Raw genomic sequence first — 26057 nt, 5'->3', positions numbered from 1 at the left:
CTGACTCCATACACAACTTCACAATACTATCTTTGATTGGCCCTAATCTTACTCTCGTCATTCTTTTATTTCTTAAATACCTATAGAAAGCCTTAGGGTTTACCCTGATCCTATCCGCCAACAACTTCTCATGTCTCCTCCTGGCTCTTCTGAACTCTCTCTTTAGGTATTTCCTGGATACCTTGTAATCCTCAAGTGCCCTAACTGAGCCTTCACATCTCATCCTAACATAAGCCTTCTTCTACCTCTTGACCAGAGATTCCACTTCCTTCGTAAACCACGGCTCCTGTGCTCTACAGCTTCCTCCCTGCCTGACAGGTACATACTTATCTCGGACACTCAGGAGCTTTTCCTTGAATAAGCTCCACATTTCTAATGTGCCCATCCCCTACAGTTTCCTTCCCCATCCTATGTTTCCTAAATCTTGCCTAATCGCATTGTAATTGCCTTTCCCCCAGCTGTAACTCTTGCTCAGTAGTATACACCTATCCCTGTCTATCACTAAAGTAAACATAACAGAATTGTGATCGCTATCACCAAAGTGTTCACCTACTTCTAGTCTAACAACTGACTGGGCTCATTACCCAGTACCAAATCTAATGTGGCTTCGCCCCTTGTTGGCCTGTCTACATACTGTGTCAGGAAGCCTTCCTGCACACACTGGACAAAAACTGACCCATCTATAGTACTTGTACTATACTGTTCCCAGTCAATATTTGGAAAGTCGAAGTTCCCCAACACAACTACCCTGTCTCTCTCACTCCTATCGAGAATCATCTTTGCTATCCTTTCCTCTACATCTCTGGAACTTGTTCAGAGGCCTATAGAAAACTCCCAATAGGGTGACCTCTCCTTTTCTGTTTCTAACCTCAGCCCATACTACCTCAGTTGACGAGTCCCCAAACATCCTTTCTGCAACTGTAATACTGTCCTTGACCAACAATGCCACACCTCCCCCTCTTTTACTATCTTCTCTGTTCTTACTGAAACATCTAAATCCTGGAACCTGCAACAACCATTCCTGTCCCTGCTCTATCCATGTCTCCGAAATGGCCACAACATCGAAGTCCCAGGTACTAATCCATGCTGCAAGTTCACCCACCTTATTCCGGATGCTCCTGGCGTTGATGTAGACACACCTTAAACCAACTTCTTGCTTGCCGGTGCCATCTTGTGTCCCTGAAACTTGACTTTGGACCTCCCTACTCTCAACCTTTTCTATACATGAACTGCAATTTTGGTTCCCATCCCCCTGCTGGATTAGTTTAAACCCACCCCAATAACCTTAGCGAATCCCCCCCCCACCCAGTATATTGGTAACCCTCTTGTTCAGATGAAGACCATCCTGCTTGTAGAGGTCCCACCTACCCCAGAAAGAGCCCCAATTATCCAAGAATCCAAAACCCTCGCTCCTGCACCATTCCTGTAACCACGTGTTCAACTCCTCTCTCTCCCTATTCCTCGCCTCACTAGCATGTGAGGGCAACAAACCAGAGACAACAACTCTGTTCGTCCTAGCTCTAAGCTTCCATCCTAGCTCCCTGAATTTCTGCCTTAAATCCCCATCTCTCTTCCTACCTATGTCATTGGTGCCTATGTGGACCACGACTTTGGGCCACTCCCCCTCCCCCTTAAGGATCCCCCAAAACACGATCAGAGACATTACGAACCCTGGCACCTGGGAGGCAACACACCAACCATGAGTCTCTCTCTTCCCCACAGAACCTCCCATCTGTCCCCCTAAATATGGAGTCCCCAATGACTACTGCTCTGCTCCTCTTCCCCCCTCCCTTCTGAACAGCAGGGACAGACTGTGCCAGAGCCGTGTGCCCCATTGCTTTCCCCTGGTAAGTCATCCCTCCCAACAGTGTCCAAAACGGTATACTTATTGTTGAGGGGAATGGCCACAGGGGATCCCTGCACTGCCTGCCGGTTCCCTTTCCATCCCCTGACTAACCCATCTGCCTTTTTCTTGTACCTGAGGAGTGACTACCTCCCAGTAACTCTTCTCAATAACCTCCTCTGCCTCCCGAATGATCTGAAGTTCATTCAGCTCTAGCTCCAATTCCCTAACACGGTTTTCGAGGAGTTGGAGTTGGGTGCAGTTACCGCAGATGTAGTTAGCAGGGACACTAATGGTGACCCTTACCTCCCACATTCTGCAGGAGGAACATTTAACTGCCCTCACCTCCATTCCCTTGATTCTATGTTCCCAAAGAGACTGTTGAAAAAATAAGGAATAAAAAATAAACTTGTTACCATACCAATCTGGCTCACAGAACTATTTTTTTGGTTAGCGGAGGAGGATGGGTGAGAGACACTACCAGAGTAGTGTTTCGGGTAACGCAACCACACCAGAAGTCCTTCACTCCTCCCTTGGACCTCTCAGCAAATGGAGACCTGACTCATGAGGCAAGTCCCTTTTAATGCGGGAAAGCTCACTCTTCCCGGCAGCCCTCGCTTCACCTCTCCTTCTCTCCTCGCCGCTCTGGCAAAATGGAGGCTCGACTCACCATTCTGTTTAACCAATTTGTCACCTCCCAAGATCTTTTCCATGCTCGTCTCAGCTTTTGGTCACTGCCTCTGTTGAGCCTAATCTGACAGGAATCTCGCCTTCTGACTTGACAACTAAAGAGAAACCAGTGTTGTCACCTTTAATGAAGACTTGCTGAACCATGGGTCAGTCAGACAGTTGGGAGGACATCAGTAGGCTTCAATTGGCTTTTCTTTGGGCTGAAGCTGGGGGTGAAGGCCCCCAACTATCAAGTGATACTCATCAATCGGAGGCTAGCAGTTCTTTCAATCATCAGTGTCACCAGGGAGGCCATGTTGCTGCAAGAATAATAGTCACCCATGCTCATGGGGTGATCCAAGCTAAAAACCAGTAATTCGCAGCTTGGTTTGTAAGATCGTAAGACAAGGATGTTGAGGGTTAAGCAGCAAGAACTCAGGGTGGCTCACACTGAACCTTCCAGATGCCGGATCTCTCAATCAGACATGGAATTTCTTTGAAGGAGGGCACCATAATACAAAGTTATTAGCCCCCACAGAATGAAAGGTAAAATATTGGATGCTGGAAATCTGAACCATACAGAGAATGCTGGAAAAGTGCAGCAGGTTTGAGAGTAACAGAGTTAGTGGTTCAAGCCTTGATATCAATCTTCTTCAGAACCTAGGAGCTGTCTAACCAGCTGAGTTTCTCCATCACACTCTTTATCTCATAGATTCATAAAGATGTACATCATGGAAACAGACCCTTCGGTCCAACCCATCCATGCCGACTAGATATCCTAAACCCAATCTAGTCCTACCTGCCAGCACCTGGCCCATATCCCTCCAAACCCTTCCTATTCATATACCCATCCAGATGCCTAAAAGATGTTGCAATTGTACCAGCTTCTATCACATCCTCTGGCAGCTCATTCCATACACGTACCACCCTCTGCACGAAAAAGTTGCCCCTTAGCTCTCTTTTACATCTTTCCCCTCTCACCCTAAACCCTCGAGTTCTGGACTCCAGGGAAAAGACTATATATCCTATCCATGCCCCTCATAATTTTATAAACCTCTATAATGTCACTCCTCAGTCTCTGACGCTCCAGGGAAAACAGCCCTAGCCTATTCAAACTCTCCCAATAGCTCAAATCCTCCAACCCTGGCAACATCCTTGCAAATCTTTTCTGAACCCTTTCAAGTTTCACAGCAGGGGATAGGCAGGAGAACAGAATTGCACGTAATATTCTAACAGTGGCCTAACCAATGCCCTGTACAGCCACAACATGATCTCCCAACTCCAATACTCTGACCAATAAAGGAAAGCATACCAAATGCCTTCTTCAATATCCTATCGAACTGCGACTTACTTTCAGGGAGCTATGAACCTGCACTCCAAGGTGTCTTTGTTCAGCAACACTCCTTTGGACCTTAAAATTAGGTGTATAAGTCCTGTTAAGATTTGCTTCCCCAAAATACAGAACTTTACATTTATCTAAATTAAACTCTATCTGCCACCTCTCAGCCCATCGGCCCATCTGATCAAGATCCTGTTGTAATCTGAGGTAACCTTCTTCACTGCCCACTACACCTCCAATTTTGAAGTCATTTGCAAACTTACTAACTATATCTCTTATGCTCACATCCAAATCATTTATATAAATGGTGAAAAGTTGTGGACCCAGCATTGATCATTGTGGTATCCACTGGTCACAGGCCTCCAGTCTGAAAAACAACCCTCCACCATCATCCTCTGTCTTCTATCTTTGAGCCAGTTCTGAATCCAAAGGGCGAGTTCTCCCTGTATTCCATGAGATCTAACCTTGCTCACCAGTCTCCCATAGGGAACCTTGTCAAATGCCTTACTGAAGTCCATATAGATCACATCTACTGCTCTGCCCTCATCAATCTTCTTTGTTACTTCTTCATAAAACTCAAGCAAGTTTGTGAGACATGATTTCCCATGCATAAAGCCATTTGACTATTCCGAATCAGTCCTTGCCTTTCCAAATACATGTACATCCTGTCCCTCAGGATTCCCTCCAACAACTTGCCCACCACCGAGCTCAGGCTCACTGGTCTATAGTTCCTTGGTTCGTCCTTACCATCCTTCTTAAACAGTGGCACCACGTTTGCCAACTTCCAGTCTTCCGGCACCTCACCTGTGACTATCGATGGTATAAATATCTCAGCAAGAGGCCCAGCAATCACTTCTCTAGCTTCCCACAGAATTCTAGGGTACACCTGATCAGGTCCTGAGGATTTATCCCCTTCATGCGTTTCAAGCCATCCAGCACTTCCTGTTCTGTAATATGGACATTTTTCAAGATGTCACCATCTATTTCCCTACATTCAACATCTTCCATATCCTTTTCCACAGTAAACGCTAATGCAAAATACTCATTTAGTATCTGCCCCATCTTCTGCGGCTCCACACAAAGGCTGCCATGCTGATCTTTGAGGGGCCCTATTCTCTCCCTAGTTACCCTTTTGTCCGTAATGTATTTGTAAAAACCCTTTGGATTCTCCTTAATTCTATTTGCCAAATCTATTTCATGTCCCCTTTTAACCTCCTGATTTCTCTCTTAAGAATACTCCTACTGTCTTTATACTCTTCTAAGGATTCACTTGATCTATCCCATCTATACCTGACATATGCTTCCTTTGTTTTCTTAATCAAACCCTTAATTTCTTTCGTCATCCAGCATTTCCTATACCTACCAGCCTTTCCTTTCACCATAACAAGAATATACTTTCTCTCGACTCTCGTTATCTTATTTCTGAATGTTTTCCATTTTCTAGCAGTCCTTTTACCTGCAAACATCTGCCCCCAATCAGCTTTTGAAAGTTCTTGCCTAATACGATCAAAATTGGCCTTCCTCCAATTTAGAACTTCAACTTTTAGATCTGGTCTATCCTTTTCCATCACTATTTTAAATTTAATAAAATTATGGTCGCTGGCCCCAAAGTGTTCTCCCACTGACACCTCAGTCACCTGCCCTGCCTTATTTCCCAAGAGTAGGTCAAGTTTTGCACCTTCTCTAATGGGTACATCCACATACTGAATCAGAAAATTGTCTTGTACACACTTAACAAATTCCTCTCCATCTAAACCCTTAACACTATGGCAGTCACAGTCTTTGTTTGGAAAGTTAAAATCCCCTACCATAACCACCCTATTATTCTTACAGATAACTGAGATCTCCGTACAAAGTTGTTTCTCAATTTCCCTCTGACTATTAGGGGGCTCTATAATACAATCCCAATAAAGAGATCATCCCTTTCTTATTTCTCAGTTCCACCCAAATAACTTCCCTGGATGTATTTCTGCGAATATCCTCCCTCAGCACAGCTGTAATGATATCCCTTATCAAAAACGCCACTCCCCCTCCTCCCTTGCCTGCCTTTCTGTCCTACCTGTAGCATTTGTATCCTGGAACATTAAGCTGCCAGTCCTGCCCATCCCTGAGCCACGTTTCTGTAATTGCTATGATATCCCAGTCCCATATTCCTAATCATGCCCTGAGTTCATCTGCCTTCCCAGTTAGGCCCCTTGCATTCAAATGATTGCAGTTTAATTTATCAGTCATACCTTGTTCTCTGCTTTGTCCCTGCCTGCTTGACTTGCCTTTGTTCTTAACTGTACCAGTCTCAGATTGAAATCTTTCCTCACTATCTCCCTGGATCCCACCTCCCCCCTTCCCCCACCTTACTAGTTTAAATTCTCCTGAGCAGCTCTAGCAAATCTCCCTGGCAGTATAGTAGTCCCCTTCTAATTTAGGTGCAATCCTTCCTCTTGTACAGGTCACTTCTACCCCAAAATAGCTTCCAATGGATCCTTCTCCCATACACCAGCTCCTCAGCCCTGCATTCATCTGCTCTACCCTTTTATTCCTGTTCTCACTAGCTCGTAGCACGGGGAGTAATCCAGATATTACTACTCTCGAGGACCTCCTTTTTAAATTCCTGCCTAACTCTCTCTAATCTCCCTGCCTAATCTCAACCTTTTCCCTTCCTATGTCATTGGTTCCAATGTGTACAATGAACTCCTGCTTGTCCCTTCCCCCCTTGAGAACATTCTGCACCCTCTCTGAGACATCCTTGATCCTTGGCACCAGGGAGCCAACACAGCCCCTTTAGGTTTATTTGCCGTGTTCTCAGCAGGATGAGACTATTTAATATAGAAACTAGGAGGTGTAGGCAACTCAGCCCTTCGGGTCATCCCGACCATTCAATATGATCATGGCGGATCCTTTTTCCCAGTGCCCTAATCCTACATTCTCCCCAAGCCCCTTGATGCATTTACAATTTCTTTTTAATTCCTGAATATATTAAGTGATTTGGCTTCTTTGATGAATACATTTTCCTCATCTCAGCCCTCAACAGTCTAACTCATATCGTGAGATTGTATCCCCTGGTTTTTGCTTCCACAACTGAGGAAAACCTCCAGCCAGGCTGTCCTACACTGTCAGAATTTTGTACTTATCAGTCAGCTCCCCTGTTTTAGTCAGTCATTGTCTACTTAAGGGCTTCAGTTGTCAGAAAGGAAGGCTGACCACATGCTTCCCATTCCTGGATTTAGGTTGGAGCTGAGAACGGAATTCGTTGCTAACCCACCATCTGCCCACATAATTAAATGTCTTTCCCATCCACAAACACACCACCAGAGAGTTCCAAAGAGTTTGTACAGTCTCTCTGTACATAACTGGCCATTTTCTTTTGTGTTGAGAAACCAAAATGAAAACTAACATTTCATAGTTTATGGTGTCCTCAAGATTGATCACGACAATTCTATTCAGTCATATGCTTAGTGACAGAAATATATCAGTATTGAAAATACTGCACTGTGGAGAGGAAGCATTCTGGGCACTGTCACATCAATTTCAAACCCACTGCCTGTGCCGTCAGCTTACGAGCTAAGCACATTGCAATCAGTTCAACCAAACGACTATATCTGAAAGTGAAAGGGACCTCACAGTTTGTAAGGTCAAGGGGAAGAACACACAGTCAGGGGGACAATCTCAGTCAGTCATACTGAGGGCTTGTCCTTGCTATAGAAGCAATGGACCATAAGACGTAGGAGCAGAGTTAGGCCATTCAGCCTGTCAAATCTGCTTCACCATTCGGTCATGGCTGATATGTTTCTCAACCCCATTCTCCTGCCTTCTCCCTTACTCCCTTACCAATCAAACATCTATCTCTCCGTCTTAAATGAGTTCCACACGATTAACTATTTTCTAGCTTAAGAAATTGCTCTCATATCCCCTCACTCTGAGGCTGTGCATCAGAGTCCTCATCTCTCCTTAGTGGAAATATCTTCTCCACATCCACTCTATCCAGGCCTCTCCGTACATTGTAAGTGTCAGTCAGATCCCCTTCAGCTTTCTAAACTCCATTGAATCTAGAATCAGAGTATTCAATCTCGCCAGAGATTGGGAGTGAGGTTAGCCAGTTTTCCCTGTAATGGAACAAAGGGAGGGAATTATTTTTGTGAAAAACAGTTCGTGATAACACAGGAGCAGGAGACTGGGTGAAGCATACCCACTGAGTGAGTAAGAAGCACAGAAAGCAGAATGGGGAAAGGATTGAAAACAAAAAAATACTGCAAATCACACCGGGTCAGGCAGCATCAGAGGAGAGAGAGTGAGCTAAGGTTTCAAGTCTAGATGGCAGGAAGGCATAGCAGATTGGGAATATGAGGTAGGTGAGAAGTGATAAGTGGACATGGTACTTGTAATAATGAGAGTTGTAGCTTGTGAGCTTTCGTAAGAGGCAAGTACAATGGCAGAGTTCAAATAAGTGTTGGTCCCATAGCATGGGGCAACAAAGAAAAGATGGTGGACCCTTGCATAGTACAGGAGATCATCCTCCTTATTCCGGCAATGTTATCCATTGTGTTTCACCCTGGATATTACACTGACCTGGGCCATTGTCTTAATTCAGACTGACTGGGTCTGGTGGTTTAGCTTCCTTTGCTGGTCAGTGGAATACTGCCCTGTTCTCTTCTCTACCGTCCCATCCACCAATACCTCCAGATCACTGTCAGTGAACCAAGAAGCTCATTTCCCTCTCTCAACATCGAGGATTTTTTGGGGTAACAGCACAATAGCACAATGAGAAAGGCAGTTCCTAGTTTGTAGCTCTTCCCTAAATATGGCAGTATTGGCATGACACTGGAAGATTCTAATAATAGTGAGAAATTCCACTTCTCCTGCTGTACAACTCCATGAGGTGGACAACATGGAAGCTATTTTCATAATTTATATGATGAATAATGGAAGATTTAATAAGAAGGATCACCAACCTAATGACACACCAAGCACCATTAATCTTAATGAAACACTGTCTACAAATGGGTAGATCCAGCTCATAGAGTTCTATCCTGGTTTTTAGGGAGAAAGAAATATCTGTCCTCGCTCCCTAAGATCCTAGCATTGCTGTCTGACCACTTATTGCTATCATGCAACAAACCTTATTTTTTAAGATTAACGCCTCTTTGACAAATATCTAAGGTGGTTTACCCTCAACCGCTAATCACTAGACTGGCCCAACACAAAGCAAAGACAAGAAAGATCTGTGGCAGTGAAGTTCCTCAAACAAGTCCGACCCAGTACCACATAGTGGAAGAAGTGCCAAACTTGATAAGTTACCAGTTATAGCCACCTGGAAAACATCACAGTGCATTAACAAATTACTGAATACTAACATCTGCAAAGGTATCAAGAGTCCCTTGCATTGCAACTTCCCTATGGCAATCAAATCTTTTACTGAGGGTTAAATTATAGTTGACTTGCTTCCTAAGGGGTCAGGAAATCAAAAGATAATTTAATTTGTACTGTTCAGCTATTGGTTTAAAGGGAGTTGTCACAGACTCCAAAATTGAAATGACCTACCAGATTGTTGTGACCTACCATGATTGAAATGACCTACCATGGAGTATTGTGCATGCTATTTGGACTGAAAAAGAGACACAATGGATGAATGTAAATGAAAGGAAAATACTTTTTAAAAAAGAGAAATTAATTTTGTAACAATAACAACAATTTTCAAAAAAAATCCAGAGAGAGGTTTGATCATTGATAAGAGCGACTAAAACTTCTTAATGTAGTATTTATAGTTTGTTTTTACTGAAGATAAATCATAGTGATTAATAATAAACTGCGATTATAAAGAACATTAGAAATAATCTCTCATAATGAAAGGAGATTAAAAACAAAGATAGTCATTAACATTAAGTAAAAGTAAATATTTACATTTCTTTGCTCTATTATATGTTTATTCATGGCTATGACTTCGGTGAAGGTACAACTTTACTAGTTATAGTCAGTGGTTATTTGTTGAGTATGTTGACATTGTTAAAATTAAAGGAAAACATATTGAGGGAAGTATCAGAGGAACCTAAAATCTGTAGAATCACGGAGACATACAGCAGAGAAACAGGCCCTTTGGTCCATCATGTCAATGCTGAGCAATAAGCACCAAGCTACACTAATCCCATTTGGCCAATAGCCAACTTTTACCTGGTATTTTAAATGCTGGTCCAGATGCTTCTTAAATGGTGTGAAAGATAAGTTTGTCCACCATCCTTTCAGGCAGCACGTTCGACCACCTTTGGATGAAAAACATTTCCTCGTATCTCCTCTAAAAACATACTCCTCACCTTAAAAAAGTATGCCCTCGGATCCTAGGCATGTCAGCCATGGGGAAAAGCTTCTCAATATCTACCCTGTCCGTGCCTCTCATAATTTTGTATACCTTCTCAGCCTCTTCTGGTCCAGGGAAAACAAATCCAGTCAATTCAGATCCTCCTTTTTAAAAATTGAGTCATTCCGTCCCAGGCAACATCCTGTGAATCTCCTCTGCACTCTCTCCAGTGCAATCATGTCCGACCAATCACGTAGCAACCGGAACTACTCACTGCATTCTTTTTATGACCTAGCCAATGCTCTATAAAGTTCAACAAGACTTAGGTAGTTCTATTTTACAAACTAGCTAATGAAAGCAAGCATCCCATATGCTTTCTTCACCACCCTGTCTACCTATAATGACCCCTTCAGAGATCTGTCGACTTGAATACCAAGATCCCTTTATTCCTCAATACTCCCAAAGGATCTGCCATATATTTCAGATATCCTTCCCTTATTAGACCACAAAAAAATGCATCCCCTCAAACTTACATGCATCACTTCACACTTATTTGCATTAATTTGCAAAATGTACTTAGTTATGTTCATAATTAAATGAAAAATAATATACTCAGCTCTTTTGCTTGGAGATGGAAAATTCAAGTTTGATTCTCAATTGAAAAAAATTTTTTGACAAATTAAGTATGCCTTTCCCATCCTTTATTTCCCCCCAATGGCCTTTTACTGCTTGTTAAACACAGACAGGCCACTGCTTTATATCTGCATTATTTTCACTACAAATAGTTGTAACCTCATAAGTTAATAGAAGTGTGCCTCAGTAGATAAATCTTCTTTTGAATCTTAACATGGTCAGTGACCCCTATTTATTTTGTTGAAGTAATTCTTATATCAGAGACATCAATCTAATATTCTTACTGCTTAAAAATACCAAAGTTTGCAAAATCACTTCCTTAAAACATAAATGATCCACACAAGCTGTTCTCTATCCACAAACTAAAAATAACAACCTCTACTGCTGGCACTAGTTGCATTCTTAGTGGACTGTTTTAAGATAAATATAACCAGAGGAACTCAATTTAACTTTGGAAGATATTGTAGTCAGTTAGTAAAATGGGGCAAATGCTCTGCTTCCGCGCCATCTATGCTAAGTAACTCTGTGTAACATAGATTTCTATTTGAAGCAGATCAGGCCACCTTCCATCCTTTGAAACGTTCAAGTGTGGAAGAGTTCTTTTGCAAAAGCTGACTGTTGATTGCTGAGGAAATCAAAAACGAAAGGACATCAATTCAAAATTAAAAGTAAGGAACAAGAAAATAAGGCCAGCAGAACTTATTTAGCCCAAGACAATGAGTTATTGGGAATGTCCACTGAAAAAAAAGATTTGAAATAGTTCACCTATTCTACAGGAACACCAAAAAGTTTAAGACAACAGAAGGAACATGAGAGGCCATTTTTTTCACATAGAGGATGGTTTGTATGTGCAATGACTACCAAAGGAAGTGGCAGATACAAGTACAGTTACAACATTTAAAAGACATTGAGACAGTTACATGAATTGGGAAGAGTTAGAAGGATATGGGCCATGTGCAGGCAAGTGGGACCAATTTAGTTTGGGAAACTTGGTCAGCATTTACGAATTGGACTGAAGTGTCTGTTTCCATGTTGCATGACTCTATGACTCTGTAAGGAGTCAGAAATAGCTGGTTTATCTATCAAAAAGGAATAGTTTTGTTGAGCTTAGTTTATTTCCTATATTCCTAAAATGTTTATATGCAGTCATAATCAGTCTAAGATGAAGGCAGATTAAGATGCTTCAGCTGGAACTCGTTCACTCATTTCTTTCTTTTTTTTCCTCTCTTTGTGTTTCCATCCTTCTTTCTTCTCTAGGCCTCAGTGCAGACATGCTGAGGCATTCGATTAGCATGGCATTGATGTCTTTTAGTGACCCATGGTGGGGTATCAGTGCCTCTTGGTGGTCTCTCAGCCTGACATCTGAGGTAAGAATGGGGCCCAGTGCTTACCCACTGATTGGAGACTGCGATCGGGTTCTGCCCAGGCATGTTCCAGAGGCAGCAGGAGGAGGAGGAAATCAGAGGCAGCAGCAGCAGTGGAAATGGCATCACGGCCTGACACATGAAGAGCAAGGTCCACGGTATCTGCAACAGCAGTGAGAACTAGCAGCTGAGCTCTCCCAGAGAGCAAGTAAAGCGAAGGAGATTGAAGCCCCAGCAAGCACTCATCAAAGACTGTTCAACTTTTAATTTTATTCCTTTTTTTAAAATTCATAAATGGATGAGGGCATCACTGGTTATGCCAGCATTTATTGCCCACCCCTAATTGCACAGAGGACAGTAAAGAGTCAGCCACGATGTTGTGGGTTTGGAGTCATATGTAGTCCAGATCAGATAAGGAAGGCAGTTTCCTTCCCTAAGAGGGTATCAATTGACAATGGATTCATGGTCACTTTTAGACTTTTAATTCCAGACTGGTTTTTATTGAATTGAAACTCCACCATCTGCCTTGGCAAGATTCAAACCCTGGTCCCCAGAGCATTATCTCGGTCCATTCAGCTTTTGCCTGAAACATCGATCTTCCTGCTCCTTGGATGTGCCTGGCCTGCTGTGCTTTTCCAACACCACTTGAATCTTGACTCTAATCTCCAGCATCTGCAATACCCACTTCCACCTTTGGATTAACAGTCCAGTGATAATGCCACTAGGCCATTGCCTCCCCTTCTAGTTTATATTAAGAAGGACTTCAATGTTAACTATTATCTTATTTCTTTATTTTCTACTTAGTCAGTGAAGGTCTGTAATGCTTTTTTCTTTGTTCTTTTGCTAGCTTATACCTATATTTTTGGTACATAAGATGGTGTTTGTGTAGCAACATTAGACACGTTTCACTGTACTTCTATATTTGAGTGCATGTGACAATAAAATCTAAATCTAATCAAAACTTTCATTCGTTCTTCTTTTGCATTCATATGATGTGTATATTATTAGCTGGGCTAGCATTTATAGCCCATCCCTTTTGCATTTCCTTTACTGATGCTTTTAATTGCTGGTTTTAAAGTCATTAGACATCCCAGGTTCCTCAATCTCTCTTTTAAGTTAGAGAGGTTTCTTCGAATGAGGATATACTATTACCATGAACAGTAAGAAATATTCAACTCTTATCAATCATCCTTCCAACCATAATTTAACGTCTGTTCTAATGCCCTCGGTTATCTTGAAATCTTTAACTGGGCCACCTCAAATCGAATTAATTCTCTGGGTTATTTTGTTATTGCACTGGACTCAAACAATGTCCAAAATATTTAAATCCTAAAGATGTCCCTTTTCCAAAATAATTTTTAACTTTCATTATATCTTTCATAAAGGTTTTAATACATTTTCACATTATAAGGTTTTTCTGTCAAAAAACTTTGTCTTAAAAAATTCATATGATTGTCTTGCTGTAGGTGACAAATCTTCAAATGAATTGCAAGGAAATAATAAAGGTGATTCAGACAAAGCAAAGAAAATTGTTAACAGTCTGCAAGGAAAGTAATCCTTGAAGAGGATAGTATCTGTCACCTCTCAAACTAGTTTGTTACCTTCATATTCCATGATATAATCGCTCCACTGAGAAATGTGATGCTTCTCATTGCTTAGAGGCTGAACTTGAGTTGGATAAGCATCCAGGTGATCTTATGACAATTTCTATTTATTGTGTAAATCTGTTCCTACATTAAGCCATAGCCAACATTTACTGGTGTGAGAGTAAATTTGCAGTATAAAGGTTTCCAAGCAAAGAATGATATAAACATCGACAAAGTGACTAGCTATAACTTCATTTTTTAATTTGTTGCTTTCAGGGATATATGGATTTATATTATCTCCAACCCTGCTTTTGGAAGAAGAGTCAAATTTAAGTTTTGAAGGAACTCAATTTCAGTCTGGTGAGACTGAAATGCTGTATTTTTTCCTGTATCTTGCAAAGTAGTTTTCAGCAGCATGTTAAAAGAATCTTCTGTGTACTTTTGTTGAATACAATGATGCTTTGATTAGCTAACATAGTAAACAATTAATCAGAAACAAATTGTCTTTAATCTGATAAGGGTCTTTGCAAGAAATTTCAATACTGAATAGGTTCTCAGCTCCAAGCAGTCAATTCTGACTGACATCCCTCATGTCAAAGTCAGAGACATGTTTCCTGGTCACTTCTTAGAAATTGCTAGATGAAAGACTTCTGTCACAATAAAACACTTGTCAAGTCAGTGCTTACCGTCAACTTTTTCACTGCAGCTGCATTGTATACAAGTCACACACAAGTAACAACAATGAACTGATTCATGCCTTGACAACAACCCTTTTCAATAGAATTTAATGATCTGTGACTTTTTTATATATATTCCTTCTTATACAATGAGGATGCACATAGCTCAGCAGTTCTCAGCCGTCGGTGGCTGGGAAGTCACCCTGATCACTCACTAATAAAACAGAGAACAGTAAAGCACAGGAACAGGCCCTTCAGCCCACCATGTTTGTGTCTGCTATGATGCCACTCTAAATCCCATCTGCCTGCACAAGGTCTGTATACCTTTATTTTCTGCCCATTCAGTGTCTGTCAAAATATCTTAAATTTTGTTACTGTATCAGCTTTTATCAGGAGGAAATTTATTGATTGAGAAAGTTTTCTTGAACACTCTTAACAAATTCCTCCCCATCCAAGCCCTTAACACCAACAGAATCCCAGTCTATGTCTGGAAAGTTAAAATTACCAACTATTACAATCCCAGTATTCTTATAGCTATCGATGATCTCCCTATACATTTGCTTTTCAATTTCCCACTGACTATTGGGGTGGCTATAATACAATCCCATCAAAGTGTCGACCCTGTTCTCACTTCTCTGTTCCACCCACACAGCTTCACTGGACAATCGCCCAGAAATAACTTCTCTAAGTACTCCCGTGATGATTTCCCTGATCTCTAATCTCCTTATAGCCAATACACTCTAATCCAGGCAACATCTGGTAAACTTGTTTTGCAACATCCACATCCTTCCTAAAATGTGGCAACCAGTCTGAAAACACTACCCTAAATGTAGCCTAACTAAAGTTTTATACAACTGCCACATGACTTGCCAACTTTCATAATCAATGCCCTGACTGTTGAAGACAAGCATGCAGTATGCTTTCTTTACTACCTTATCAGTGGTATTTGTGTTGCAACTTTCAGGGAGCTATAGACTTGCATCCCAAGATCCCCTTGTATACTAATGCTCGTAAGGGTGCTGCTATTTACTGTGTACTTGCACCTTGCATTTGATCTCCCAAAATGCATCATCTCACATTTATCTAGATTAAACTCTATCTGCCATTTCACTGCCCAACTTTCCAACTGATCTATATCCTGCTCTATCCCTTGACAATCACCCCAAGGATTCCCTCTCTTATACAGCTGTAAAAAAAAACATGGCTCTGGAAATACTGATAAGCTAATCATTAAAACCTTTCATGCACACAGTCCAAAACCACTATATGCTACTAGTCCAAAATTCAATCTCTGTAATAAATTATGTTAAAATATATACAAGTCAAGAACCTAACAGCACATTAGTGCTTAGCAATTAAGTCTCATTTAACATTGTCACCTAATGGAATTACTCAAGCCATATACAGTATTAGTTGTGAAGCAGAGTTTCATTTGTGTAACCAAGTGTTGTGCTACAGTGATAACCCTTGTCATTCATGAGAAATTTTCCATTTTTCCAACAGCCACTCTTAGGTCAACTGGAGACAGATTGTTTCTTTTGCACAGGGGACAGGTGCTGACTAAAACTATTTGGGGATTGAAATTGTTGAGCAGCCATTCTCCTAACAGCTTGGATATGTCTAACAATGGCCATAAGGAAAATGGGCACATGGCAAACCATTCTAGCTGAATAGTCTAACTAGCAATTTAATGGCAATAAAGTGTGAACTCTATTCATTCAGCAATACTATGCCATGCTTTAAAACAACTCTTTCTTAGTCCGCCGTCATTGTCAACTATCTTTAGGATCAATACAATTGGTGAGCTCATTGAAGTTAATCTTAGTAATTTTTATCACATTTGACGATGAACCTTGGAACGTTGAAGCCTGAAACAATAGAGAAGAAGAAAATCAAAACATATGGTACAGAATTTTGATCCTATCACAAAAGGAAAAAAAAAGTTTGAAAATAGTTATATTTAAAGTGAGATATGGTAACAGAAGTTGAAACTAATGAAAAATGATGAAAGAGGAAATAAGGAATATTTTCGGATGTTGCATTCCCATGGATTGTAAATGTTTAGCCATTTATTGGCTTATTGTTAAACATCTCACATCCATTGAGTTCTGTTTTGACAATTTTTTTAAAATCACATTTTCCAAACACATTGGCAAGTTACTCAGGATTTAACGTAAAGCTGCAAGATTGAGTGTATGCGTGTCATTAGAAAAAAAATTACAAGGATAGGTTTGGAGTCCTGAAGAAGGGTTGGAGGATTCAAAAGGTTAACTGTGCTTTCAATCTGATCGGGTGCATAAGGTTCTAAAAGGGGAGGGCGAACAGCCAGAAATCGTGTTACATATTGGCACTAATGATATAGCCAGGAAAAGGATCGAGGATATAAAAAGTGATTTCAGGGAGTTAGGATGGAAGCTGCAAAGCAGGACAAACAGAGTAATGTTCTCTAGTTTACTACTGGTGCCACGAGATAGCGAGGCGAGAAACAGGGAGCGGGCGCAGCTTAACACGTGGCTGTGCAGCTGGTGTAGGAGGGAGGGCTTCAGATATGTAGATAATTGGGATGCCTTCTGGGGAAGGTGGGACCTGTACAAGAAGGACGGGTTGCATCTGAACTGGAAGGGGACCAATGTCCTGGGTGGAAGGTTTGCTCGAGTAGTTCGAGAGGGTTTAAACTAGTATGGCGGGGGGGTGGGAATCTGAGCTGTATACCGGAGATGAGAGTTGATGCAGATGAGGCAATAGCAAGAGGTAGACCAGCTAGTGGGAAGGATTTTCCTGGGAAGGAACCAAGGGAGCAGTTAAAGTGTGTTTGCTTTAACGCAAGGAGTATCAGGAATAAAAGTGATGAATTTAGAGCATGGATCAGTACCTGGTGCTATGATGTTGTGGCCATAACAGAGACATGGGTTTCTCAGGGGCAGGAATGGTTGCTGGATGCTCCAGGGTTTAGAGCATTTAAAAAGATTAGGGATGGGGAAAAAGGAGGGGGTGTAGCACTAGTAATCAGAGAGGGTATCACAACTACAGAAGCTTCCATGGTCGAGGAAGATCTGCCTACCGAGTCAGCATGGGTGGAAATTAGGAACAGCAAGGGAGCAGTCACCTCGTTAGGGGTTTACTACAGGCTCCCCAATAGCAGCAGGGAGATTGAAGAAAGCATTGGTCGGCAGATTTTGGAAAAGTGTGGACGTAGTAGGGTTGTTGTAATGGGTGACTTTAACTTTCCCAATATTGATTGGAACCTCCTTCAAGCAGAAGATTTCAATGGAGCTGTTTTTGTAAGGTGTGTTCAGGAGGGTTTCCTAACTCAGTACGTTGACAGGCCGACGAGGGGAGAGGCCATTCTAGACTTGGCGCTCAGAAACGAGCCGGGGCAGGTATCGGATCTTGTGGTAGGAGAGCATTTTGGTGATAGTGACCACAATTGCCTCACATTCTACATAGCTATGGAGAAAGAGAGGATTAGGCAAAATGGGAGGATATTTAGTTGGGGAAGAGGAAACTATGATGCGATTAGACATGAATTTGGAAGCATGGATTGGGAGCAATTGTTCCATGATAAAGGCACTATAGACATGTGGAGACTGTTTAAGGAACAGTTGTTGCAAGTGATGAATAAATATGTCCCTCTGAGACAGGCAAGAAGTGGTAAGATAAAGGAACCTTGGATGACGAGAACGGTGGAGCTTCTCGTCAAAAGGAAAAAGGTAGCTTACAAAAGGTGGAGGAAGCTAGGGTCAAGCTCAGCTCTAGAGGAGTATAGGCAGGCAAGGAACGAGCTCAAAAATGGTCTGAGGAGAGCCAGGAGGGGGCTCAAGAAAGGCTTGGCAGAACGGATGAGGGAGAATACAAAGCCATTTTACACTTATGTGAGGAATAAGAGAATGGTCAAAGAAAGAGTAGGGCCGATCAGGAATAGCATAGGGAACTTGTGTGTGGAGTCTGAGGAGGTAGGGGAAGCCCTAAATGAGTTTTTTGCTTCTGTCTTTACGAAAGAAACAAACTTTGTAGTGAATGAAACCTTTGAAGAGCAGGTGTGCATGCTGGAATGGATAGAGATAGAGGAAGCTGATGTGCTGAAAATTTTGTCAAACATTAAGATTGACAAGTCGCCAGGCCTGGACCAGATTTGTCCTCGGCTGCTTTGGGAAACGAGAAATGCAATTGCTTCGCCACTTGCGAAGATCTTTGCATCCTCGCTCTCCCCTGGAGTCGTACCTCAGGACTGGAGAGAGCCAAATGTAATTCCTCTCTTCAAGAAAGGAAATAGAGAAATCCCCGGCAATTACAGACCAGTAAGTCTCACGTCTGTCATCTGCACGATGTTAGAAAGGATTCTGAGGGATAGGATTTATGACCATCTGAAAGAGCATGGCTTGATTAAGTGCAGTCAACACAGCTTTGTGATGGGTAGGTCATGCCTCACAAACCTCATTGAGTTCTTTGAGAATGTGACTAGAAAAGTTGATGAGGGTCGAGCTGTGGATGTGGCGTATATGGACTTCAGCAAGGCATTTGATAAGGTTCCCCATGGTAGGCTCATTCAGAAGGTCAGGAGGAATGGGATACAGGGGAACTTAGCTGTCTGGATACAGAATTGGCTGGCCAACAGAAGACAGCGAGTGGTAGTAGAAGGAAAATATTCTGCCTGGAAGTCTGTGGTGAGTGGTGTTCCACAGGGCTACGTCCTTGGGCCTCTACTGTTTGTAATTTTTATTAATGACTTGGATGAGGGGAATGAAGGATGGGTCAGCAAGTTTGCAGATGAGACAAAGGTTGGAGGTGTCATTGACAGTATAGAGGGCTGTTGTAGGCTGCAGCGGGACATTGACAGGAGGCAGAGATGGGCTGAGAGGTGGCAGATGGAGTTCAAACTGGATAAATGTGAGGTGATGCACTTTGGAAGGTCGAATTTGAAAGCTGAGTACAGGATTAAGGATAGGATTCTTGGCAGTGTGGAGAAACAGAGGGATCTTGGTGTGCAGGTACATAAATCCCTTAAAATAGCCACCCAAGTGGACAGGGTTGTTAAGAAAGCATATGGTGTTTTGGCTTTCATTAATAGGGGGATTGAGTTTAAGAGTCGTGAGATCTTGTTGCAGCTCTATAAAACTTTGGTTAGACCACACTTGGAATACTGCGTCCAGTTCTGGTCACCCTATTATAGGAAAGATGTGGATGCTTTGGAGAGGGTTCAGAGGAAGTTTACCAGGATGCTGCCTGGACTGGAGGGCTTATCTTATGAAGAGAGGTTGACTGAGCTCAGACATTTTTCATTGGAGAAAAGGAGGAGGAGAGGGGACCTAATTGAGGTATACAAGATAATGAGAGGCATACATAGAGTCGATAGCCAGAGACTATTTCCCAGGGCAGAAATGACTAACATGAGGGGTCATAGTTTTAAGCTGGTTGGAGGAAAGTATAGAGGGGATGTCAGAGGCGGGTTCTTTACACAGAGAGTTGTGAGAGCATGGAATGCTTTGTCAGCAGCAGTTGTGGAAGCAAGGTCATTGGGGACATTTAAGAGACTGCTGGACATGCATATGGTCACAGAAATGTGACGGTGCAATATCGTGGGCTGAAGGGCCTGTACTGTGCTGTACTGTTCTATGTTCTATGTTCTATACTGACAGACTGTGAGTTTCTCCAGCAATTTCTATCTTTGCCTTTTTCCGATCATAGCATCGGTAGTTCTTTATTTTAGGTTTGAAGTTAATTTGTTGCTTAACATCAAAGTACTCACTTAGTTCAAATGGCCCTGCTGAGTTTGGGCACCTCGTTCCCTAGCCCGTCCCAGAGTGAATAAAGCCCCACTCCTTTTCACTAAGAGCTATTATTTTTGATATTCCATTTATCCTGATACAGTCAGAATGTCTGCCTCCCTTCGACATGGAGTTAGATTGAGTTAAAATAATTGAGTTTTTGAGGGCAGTGCTCGGAATGACAGAATTAGGGGATTTTGACAATGGCAGAAAGTGGCCATTTGGCTCATTGTTCCCGCACGGGCTCAGTTATCTAGTCTGTATTAGCTAGTGCCAATATTCTGCCTTTCCCCATATCCCTATGCATCATTACTATCCAAACAAATCCTCCAATGTCCTCTTGAATGTTTTAATTCAACCTCCTTCCATCACATTTTGAGCAATGCATTCCATGCACTAACACCTCACAGTGTAAAAAAACATTTTCTTTCCTCCCATCATCCTTGTTTTACTTGCACATCACTTGTTCTTGTGACTTTTATGAGTGAAAACAGCTTATCCTATCTATTTTGTTCAGCTGCTCTTTTTTTTAAACCTCAACCACATCTCTTTTCAACCACCTTCCCTCCATGAAGAACAGTCCCAATTTCTTCAGTCTATCCTCACAGCTGAAGTTTATCATATTTGAAACCCAACTGGTGAATCACTTCAATAATCTCTTCAAAGCATTCACATCTTTCTTGTAATGAGGCCCTCAACTGTACACAATACCCCAACTGAGGGCAAACAAATGCATTGTTCAAGTTCAAAATCACTTCCTTGCACTTGTATTCTGGAACCTTAGGGTGGAGAGCCTGTCTGTGAGCTGGATTCCTGACAGTGTGAACACTAGAAATAAGTTTTCTCAAGGGAGCAAAGGATTTTCCCAACATGAGTGGTGTTCAGGATATCTAGTTCAAAGTCTGCTTTGCAGTTTTGTTAAGCTTGAATCTGTGGTTAGGCAGATAGTTGTCAGATTGATAGGTGTACTGTCTTATTATATTTAACATTTATATTATTCAACAAATCAGCATCCTAGTCTTTCCTGATAGCACAACTCTATCAAACTTGAAGAATCTAAATTTAAGAGTACAAACACTTTTAATTAGGTAAGTTCAACCACACTAAATTAATCAAAGTTGTGCAAAACCTCTTTCCACGATGGCACGGTGGCACAGTGGTTAGCACTGTTACCTAACAGCGCCAGAGACCCAAGTTCAATTCCTGCCTCAGACGACTGACTGTGTGGAGTTTGCACATTCTCCCTGTGTCTGTGTGGGTTTCGTCTGGGTGCTCCGGTTTCCTCCCACAGTCCAAAAATGTGCAGGTTAGGTGGATTGGCCATGTTAAATTGCCTGTAGTGTTAGGTGAAGGGGTAAAATGTAGGGGAATGGGTTTGGGTGGGTTGCACTTCTGCGGGTTGGTATGGACTTGTTGGGCCGAAGGGCCTGTAAGTAATCTAAACTTACAAATAGTGATATTGAGTTAGAGAGTTATATAGCATGGAAACAGACTATTCAGTTCAACTCATTCAGGTCGACCAGATATCCTAAAGTGATCTAGTCCCATTTGCCAGGATTCGATCCATATCCCATTTGAAAGAAATGGGAAGTGTTAGAGGTTACAAAGGTGTATAGCATGGGCACTGACACTTCGGTCCAACTTGTCCATGTTGACTAGATATCTTTAATTAATCTAGGCTCATTTGCCAGCATTCGGTCCATATCCCTCTAAACCCTTCCTATTCATGAACCCATCCAGATCATTCTAAGTCTTTAACATATCTGCCTCCACCATCTCCTCTGGCAGTTCACTCCATATACACACCACTCTCTGCATTGGTCAATGGAACAAACTTAAAGTCTATGATGATTTTCAAAGGTAAAGCAATACCAAGCATTGAGTTTTGCCCAGAGGTTTTGTGCACCTCAGTAGCAATGGTGGGATGAATAAAGTTTGAGCAAAGTTATTAATTGACAATTTGTGGAACAGAGATTGCATTAACTGACATAAAGAAGGCAGCTTGTCAGTGTAACATATTCACACCCCATATAACTGACAAAATAAGAGGTATTAGTAAAGAAATAAAACCCACATTGCAGTTGTAGCAAGGGGTGGAATGTCCAGAGTTCAAAGTTTGGATTTGAGGCTCAACAAGCCATTCAAAGATCATGGATGTGCCAAATGGAGTAGGTGAGTGATGGATGCAGAAATAAAAATTTGCAAAGGCTGGAAATATGAATAATGTCCTCAATGGTATTTTATGAGATTTTGTCATCAAGTCACACTTTTCATACACAAACTATTATCAAATCTTTAGAAAAAGGAATATCAACTGCAATAGATGGAGAGAAAGATTATTTGTTCTGGAGGATGATTTCGAAAGTGAACATTTCACATTTGATTCAGAGTGGGAGTCTAACATTGTTGCTATAATCAAAGTGATTCAGAATGAATTTGATAAACACTTTTTTAAATTGGATACAAAAGTTGATACATTTACTGATTTCAAAATGCTTTGATTATTGTTGAACATTTATTTTATAATTAGGTAATTTGACAAACATTAACTTAACCAGTATTGTTTTATTCACATTGTAAATGGTAACCTACCACAACACCAGCAGCTGAAAGTTTATATCCAGCGATATGTGGATCCACCTTGACAGGAATTTGAAGACTTTAAAGGTTAATGATCTGCTGTGATTTATAGTACATTGTGTAGATTTTTTGTGCAGGATTTTGTACTGATATGGAATTGAGAACAAATGAGAGCATTCATGAAATTTCCCAATGCCTGCTAATATTCTTGTTACTTGCCGTGGTCCTGGCTGTTAATAAAATCCAAGCTCTTGGTGACTTGGTGGTTTTTCTTTGTGGAGAGAATTTATCGACTTCTACAATCTGATAGTTCTCATACCACAACCAAGTGTTTCAGCTGTTCCCTATTTACATATATTTTTAGTTTGTTCTCTATTTATACATGTTCAAAGACAATTAATTTCCACCATCTATTTCCCTTAACTTTAACAAAGATATTAACAAACTTTAACAAGGTAACTGACCAGACACTAACACTGACTCCCAGCCAATTTATTGGAGGCCAGGTTGGATTTGGAAAGGCTACCTGTCTGAAGGTGACAGGTAACTTGTTAAGAAATTTGAAGACTGATTAGGGCCATTGATAGCGAGCCCACCCCTGACAGTTGGAGCCTGGCAGATGCTGTGAGGTATCCTCCTAGTACCTTCCTGGGATGCCCAAAGATTACTTTGACATACCTGACAGCTGCAATACCTTCATGCCACCGCCACATCCACAGTTATCACATTTCCCCTCTGGCTCAGCATCTGTGGTCATTGCTTTCCTTCAGTTCGACAAAATGTTCTAAGAGGTTGCCTGCACCAGAAGGTCCTCTCTCTCTTCCCCCTATCCACATCTGCAGCTTCCAGCTCCTTCATTCAAGGACTACCTTCTATTAGCCCTTCATTTTCTTCTCTCCACCCCCACCCTGGCAATTGGCCTCTGGTCATTAACTGGCCAATCTGATAAAAGCAAAATCGCTGACTCTTAGTGACACAACATGAAGTGAAGACCCAGATTTGATTCCAAAATCAGACTGCTGACTTTAGGTTCAGCTATATATACGAGGTTATCATTTAGGAGGTGTAGTGAACATGGCAAGATAGATTTTTTTTTATTTAGGATATGATGTTTCAACAATGTCTTCAGCCTTTTCTCATTTTCATGTTCTTAAAATATGCCAGAGAGGCAATTGAATTATCCACCTTCCAACTTTTACATTGTTGTTAAATCCATTCATTGTGCATGTTCAAGCAAAGACACGTAATTCTAGAATCTTCTTTACTTTTCAATTCTATGAAGGGCATGTTGCAGAATTTTTTCATCCGCATCCAAACCAATCAAATGAGCTCCATTGAATACTTGAATCCTGTATATGTGACTTCTGCTATAGTTTTTAATTAAGAAGTTATTGGTGACAGTTACAAACTATTTGAAGTGAAAATGGAGTAGTGATGAAGGAAGCCCGATTGTAGATAATAGAAGCATTCAGAAGAAATATATGTACATCAGAGGTAAATGCTACAGTGCTCTTATTAAAATTTACCTGACTAAAATACATAATAATGAAATATTTTCTGACAATAGTGAATGATAGAAAACGGAGTGGGTGTACTTGCATGACTGCATCGAAAATTGAGTGCCTGCCTCTGGATGACTAAGCAGCTGAGTGTGTAAATAGGCAGGTGAATTAAAGACCACTTACTAAATAGTTGGTCTAATGATTGTTTTCTCTATGACTTAAACCAGACTTCACAATAATTGCTGCAAACAATTTGATCTTAAATTCTGAAAACTGGAATTGGTGCATTTTAATCAGGATTTGTTGCTATGCACTAAAGAAATTTATACAAATGCTTATAAGTGACTGTTTCAAGCAGCATCTGTAAGCTGTTGAAATTCAATGGAAATACAGTAGAGCTTGTACTCACCTTGTATATCATAACATGGATCTCCAATTTGGATGGGTACCTTAATTTCAAAGTATTACTTCTTTTTTCCCTTCTTGGTCAAGAAATCATTTGTGAAGGCGAGCATGTTTAAAGTGAATTTCTTCAGAAGGGTCATTGGAATGAAAATATTAACTGTTTTCTCTCCACAGACACTGTCAGATCATCTGAGTTCCTCCAGTGACTTCTGTTTCTCTTTCAGATCTTCAGCATCAACAGTCTTTTGTGTTTTTTTTGAGGGATAACAGGAGCACTTTCAAAAATTTCCAATTCCTCACTGGCCACAGGAGAGGTGTCACAGGGCTAGAGGGCAGCCAATTTGCTATCATTATTCATGAAGGCAGTAAGAGATAAACCAGGGAACCACAGTCTAGTCAGTCTAACCTCGTTGGTGGGAAACCTATTGGAAGCAAATCGGAGGGTCAGAATTAATCTGCATTTGGTGAGGCAGGGACTAATCAAGAACAGTCAGCATGTTTTTTTTAAGGGGAGGTCATGTCTGACCAACTTGATTGAATTTTTTGAAGAGGTGTGCAGATGCGGGCAATAATTCTGATAAGATCCTGCAGGGTAGACTGATCCTGCCACTCAGTCCGTGGGATCTAAGGAAAGCTAGTCAATTATGGATCTAATTTACTATGTAGCATGAAGCAGGGGGTGAAGGTTGAGGGGTGTTTTTTTCAACTGGAAGTCTTTGTAAAGTGGGGTCCCACAGGGATCAACTCTTTGTAGTTGGTATAAATGCTTTGAACTTGAATGTAGGAGGGTTGAACAGCAAGTTCATAGATGAGTCAAAGATTGGAGGAGTGGTACTGTTGTCCTCCTCCATCACCTCATGAGGCAAAGCAATACATGATGAATAATAGGACCTTGCGAAGCACTGAGGATCAGAAGGGACTCGGTATGCAGGTACACCTGTCCCTTAAAGGTATCACAACAAAGTGGTTAAAGGAGGCATATGATATACTTGCCCTTATTAAGTGAGACATACAATTTAAAAGCAGGGAGGTTATGCTGGGCCTGTATAAAATGTTGGTTAGGCAACAGCTAGAAGTAGTCTTGTGTGCATTCTGGAATCCACATTATAAGGGGGATGTAATTGCACTGATGAAGGTGCAGAGGAGATTTACTTGGATGTTGGAGATAGTAAGGACTGCAGACGCTGGAAGTCAGAGTTGATACAATGTGGAGCTGGAGAAGCCTATGGCTTGGTATTGCCTGGGCTGGACATTTTTAACTGAGAAGAGAGAATGGACAGACTAGGATTGCTTTCCTTAAAGATTGAGACAAGACATGATTGAGATGTATAAAATTATGAGAGGAATAGATAAGATAGACAGGAGGAACTTTTTCCCTTTGGTGGAGGGATCAATGACCAAGGGAATA

The 26057-nt window shown here is 41.4% G+C and overlaps 1 protein-coding gene across 2 annotated transcripts in view; it reads right to left on the bottom strand.

The window, feature by feature from the left end:
• Positions 1-26057, bottom strand: part of ccbe1 (collagen and calcium binding EGF domains 1) — a 311398-nt gene that overhangs the window by 260053 nt on the left and 25288 nt on the right. The gene's annotated exons all lie outside the window — the stretch shown is intronic.

This window comes from Chiloscyllium punctatum, chromosome 1 (genome assembly GCF_047496795.1).
Source record: "Chiloscyllium punctatum isolate Juve2018m chromosome 1, sChiPun1.3, whole genome shotgun sequence".
Lineage (NCBI taxonomy): Eukaryota > Metazoa > Chordata > Chondrichthyes > Orectolobiformes > Hemiscylliidae > Chiloscyllium > Chiloscyllium punctatum.
This window is presented reverse-complemented; position numbering and strand designations above follow the sequence as displayed.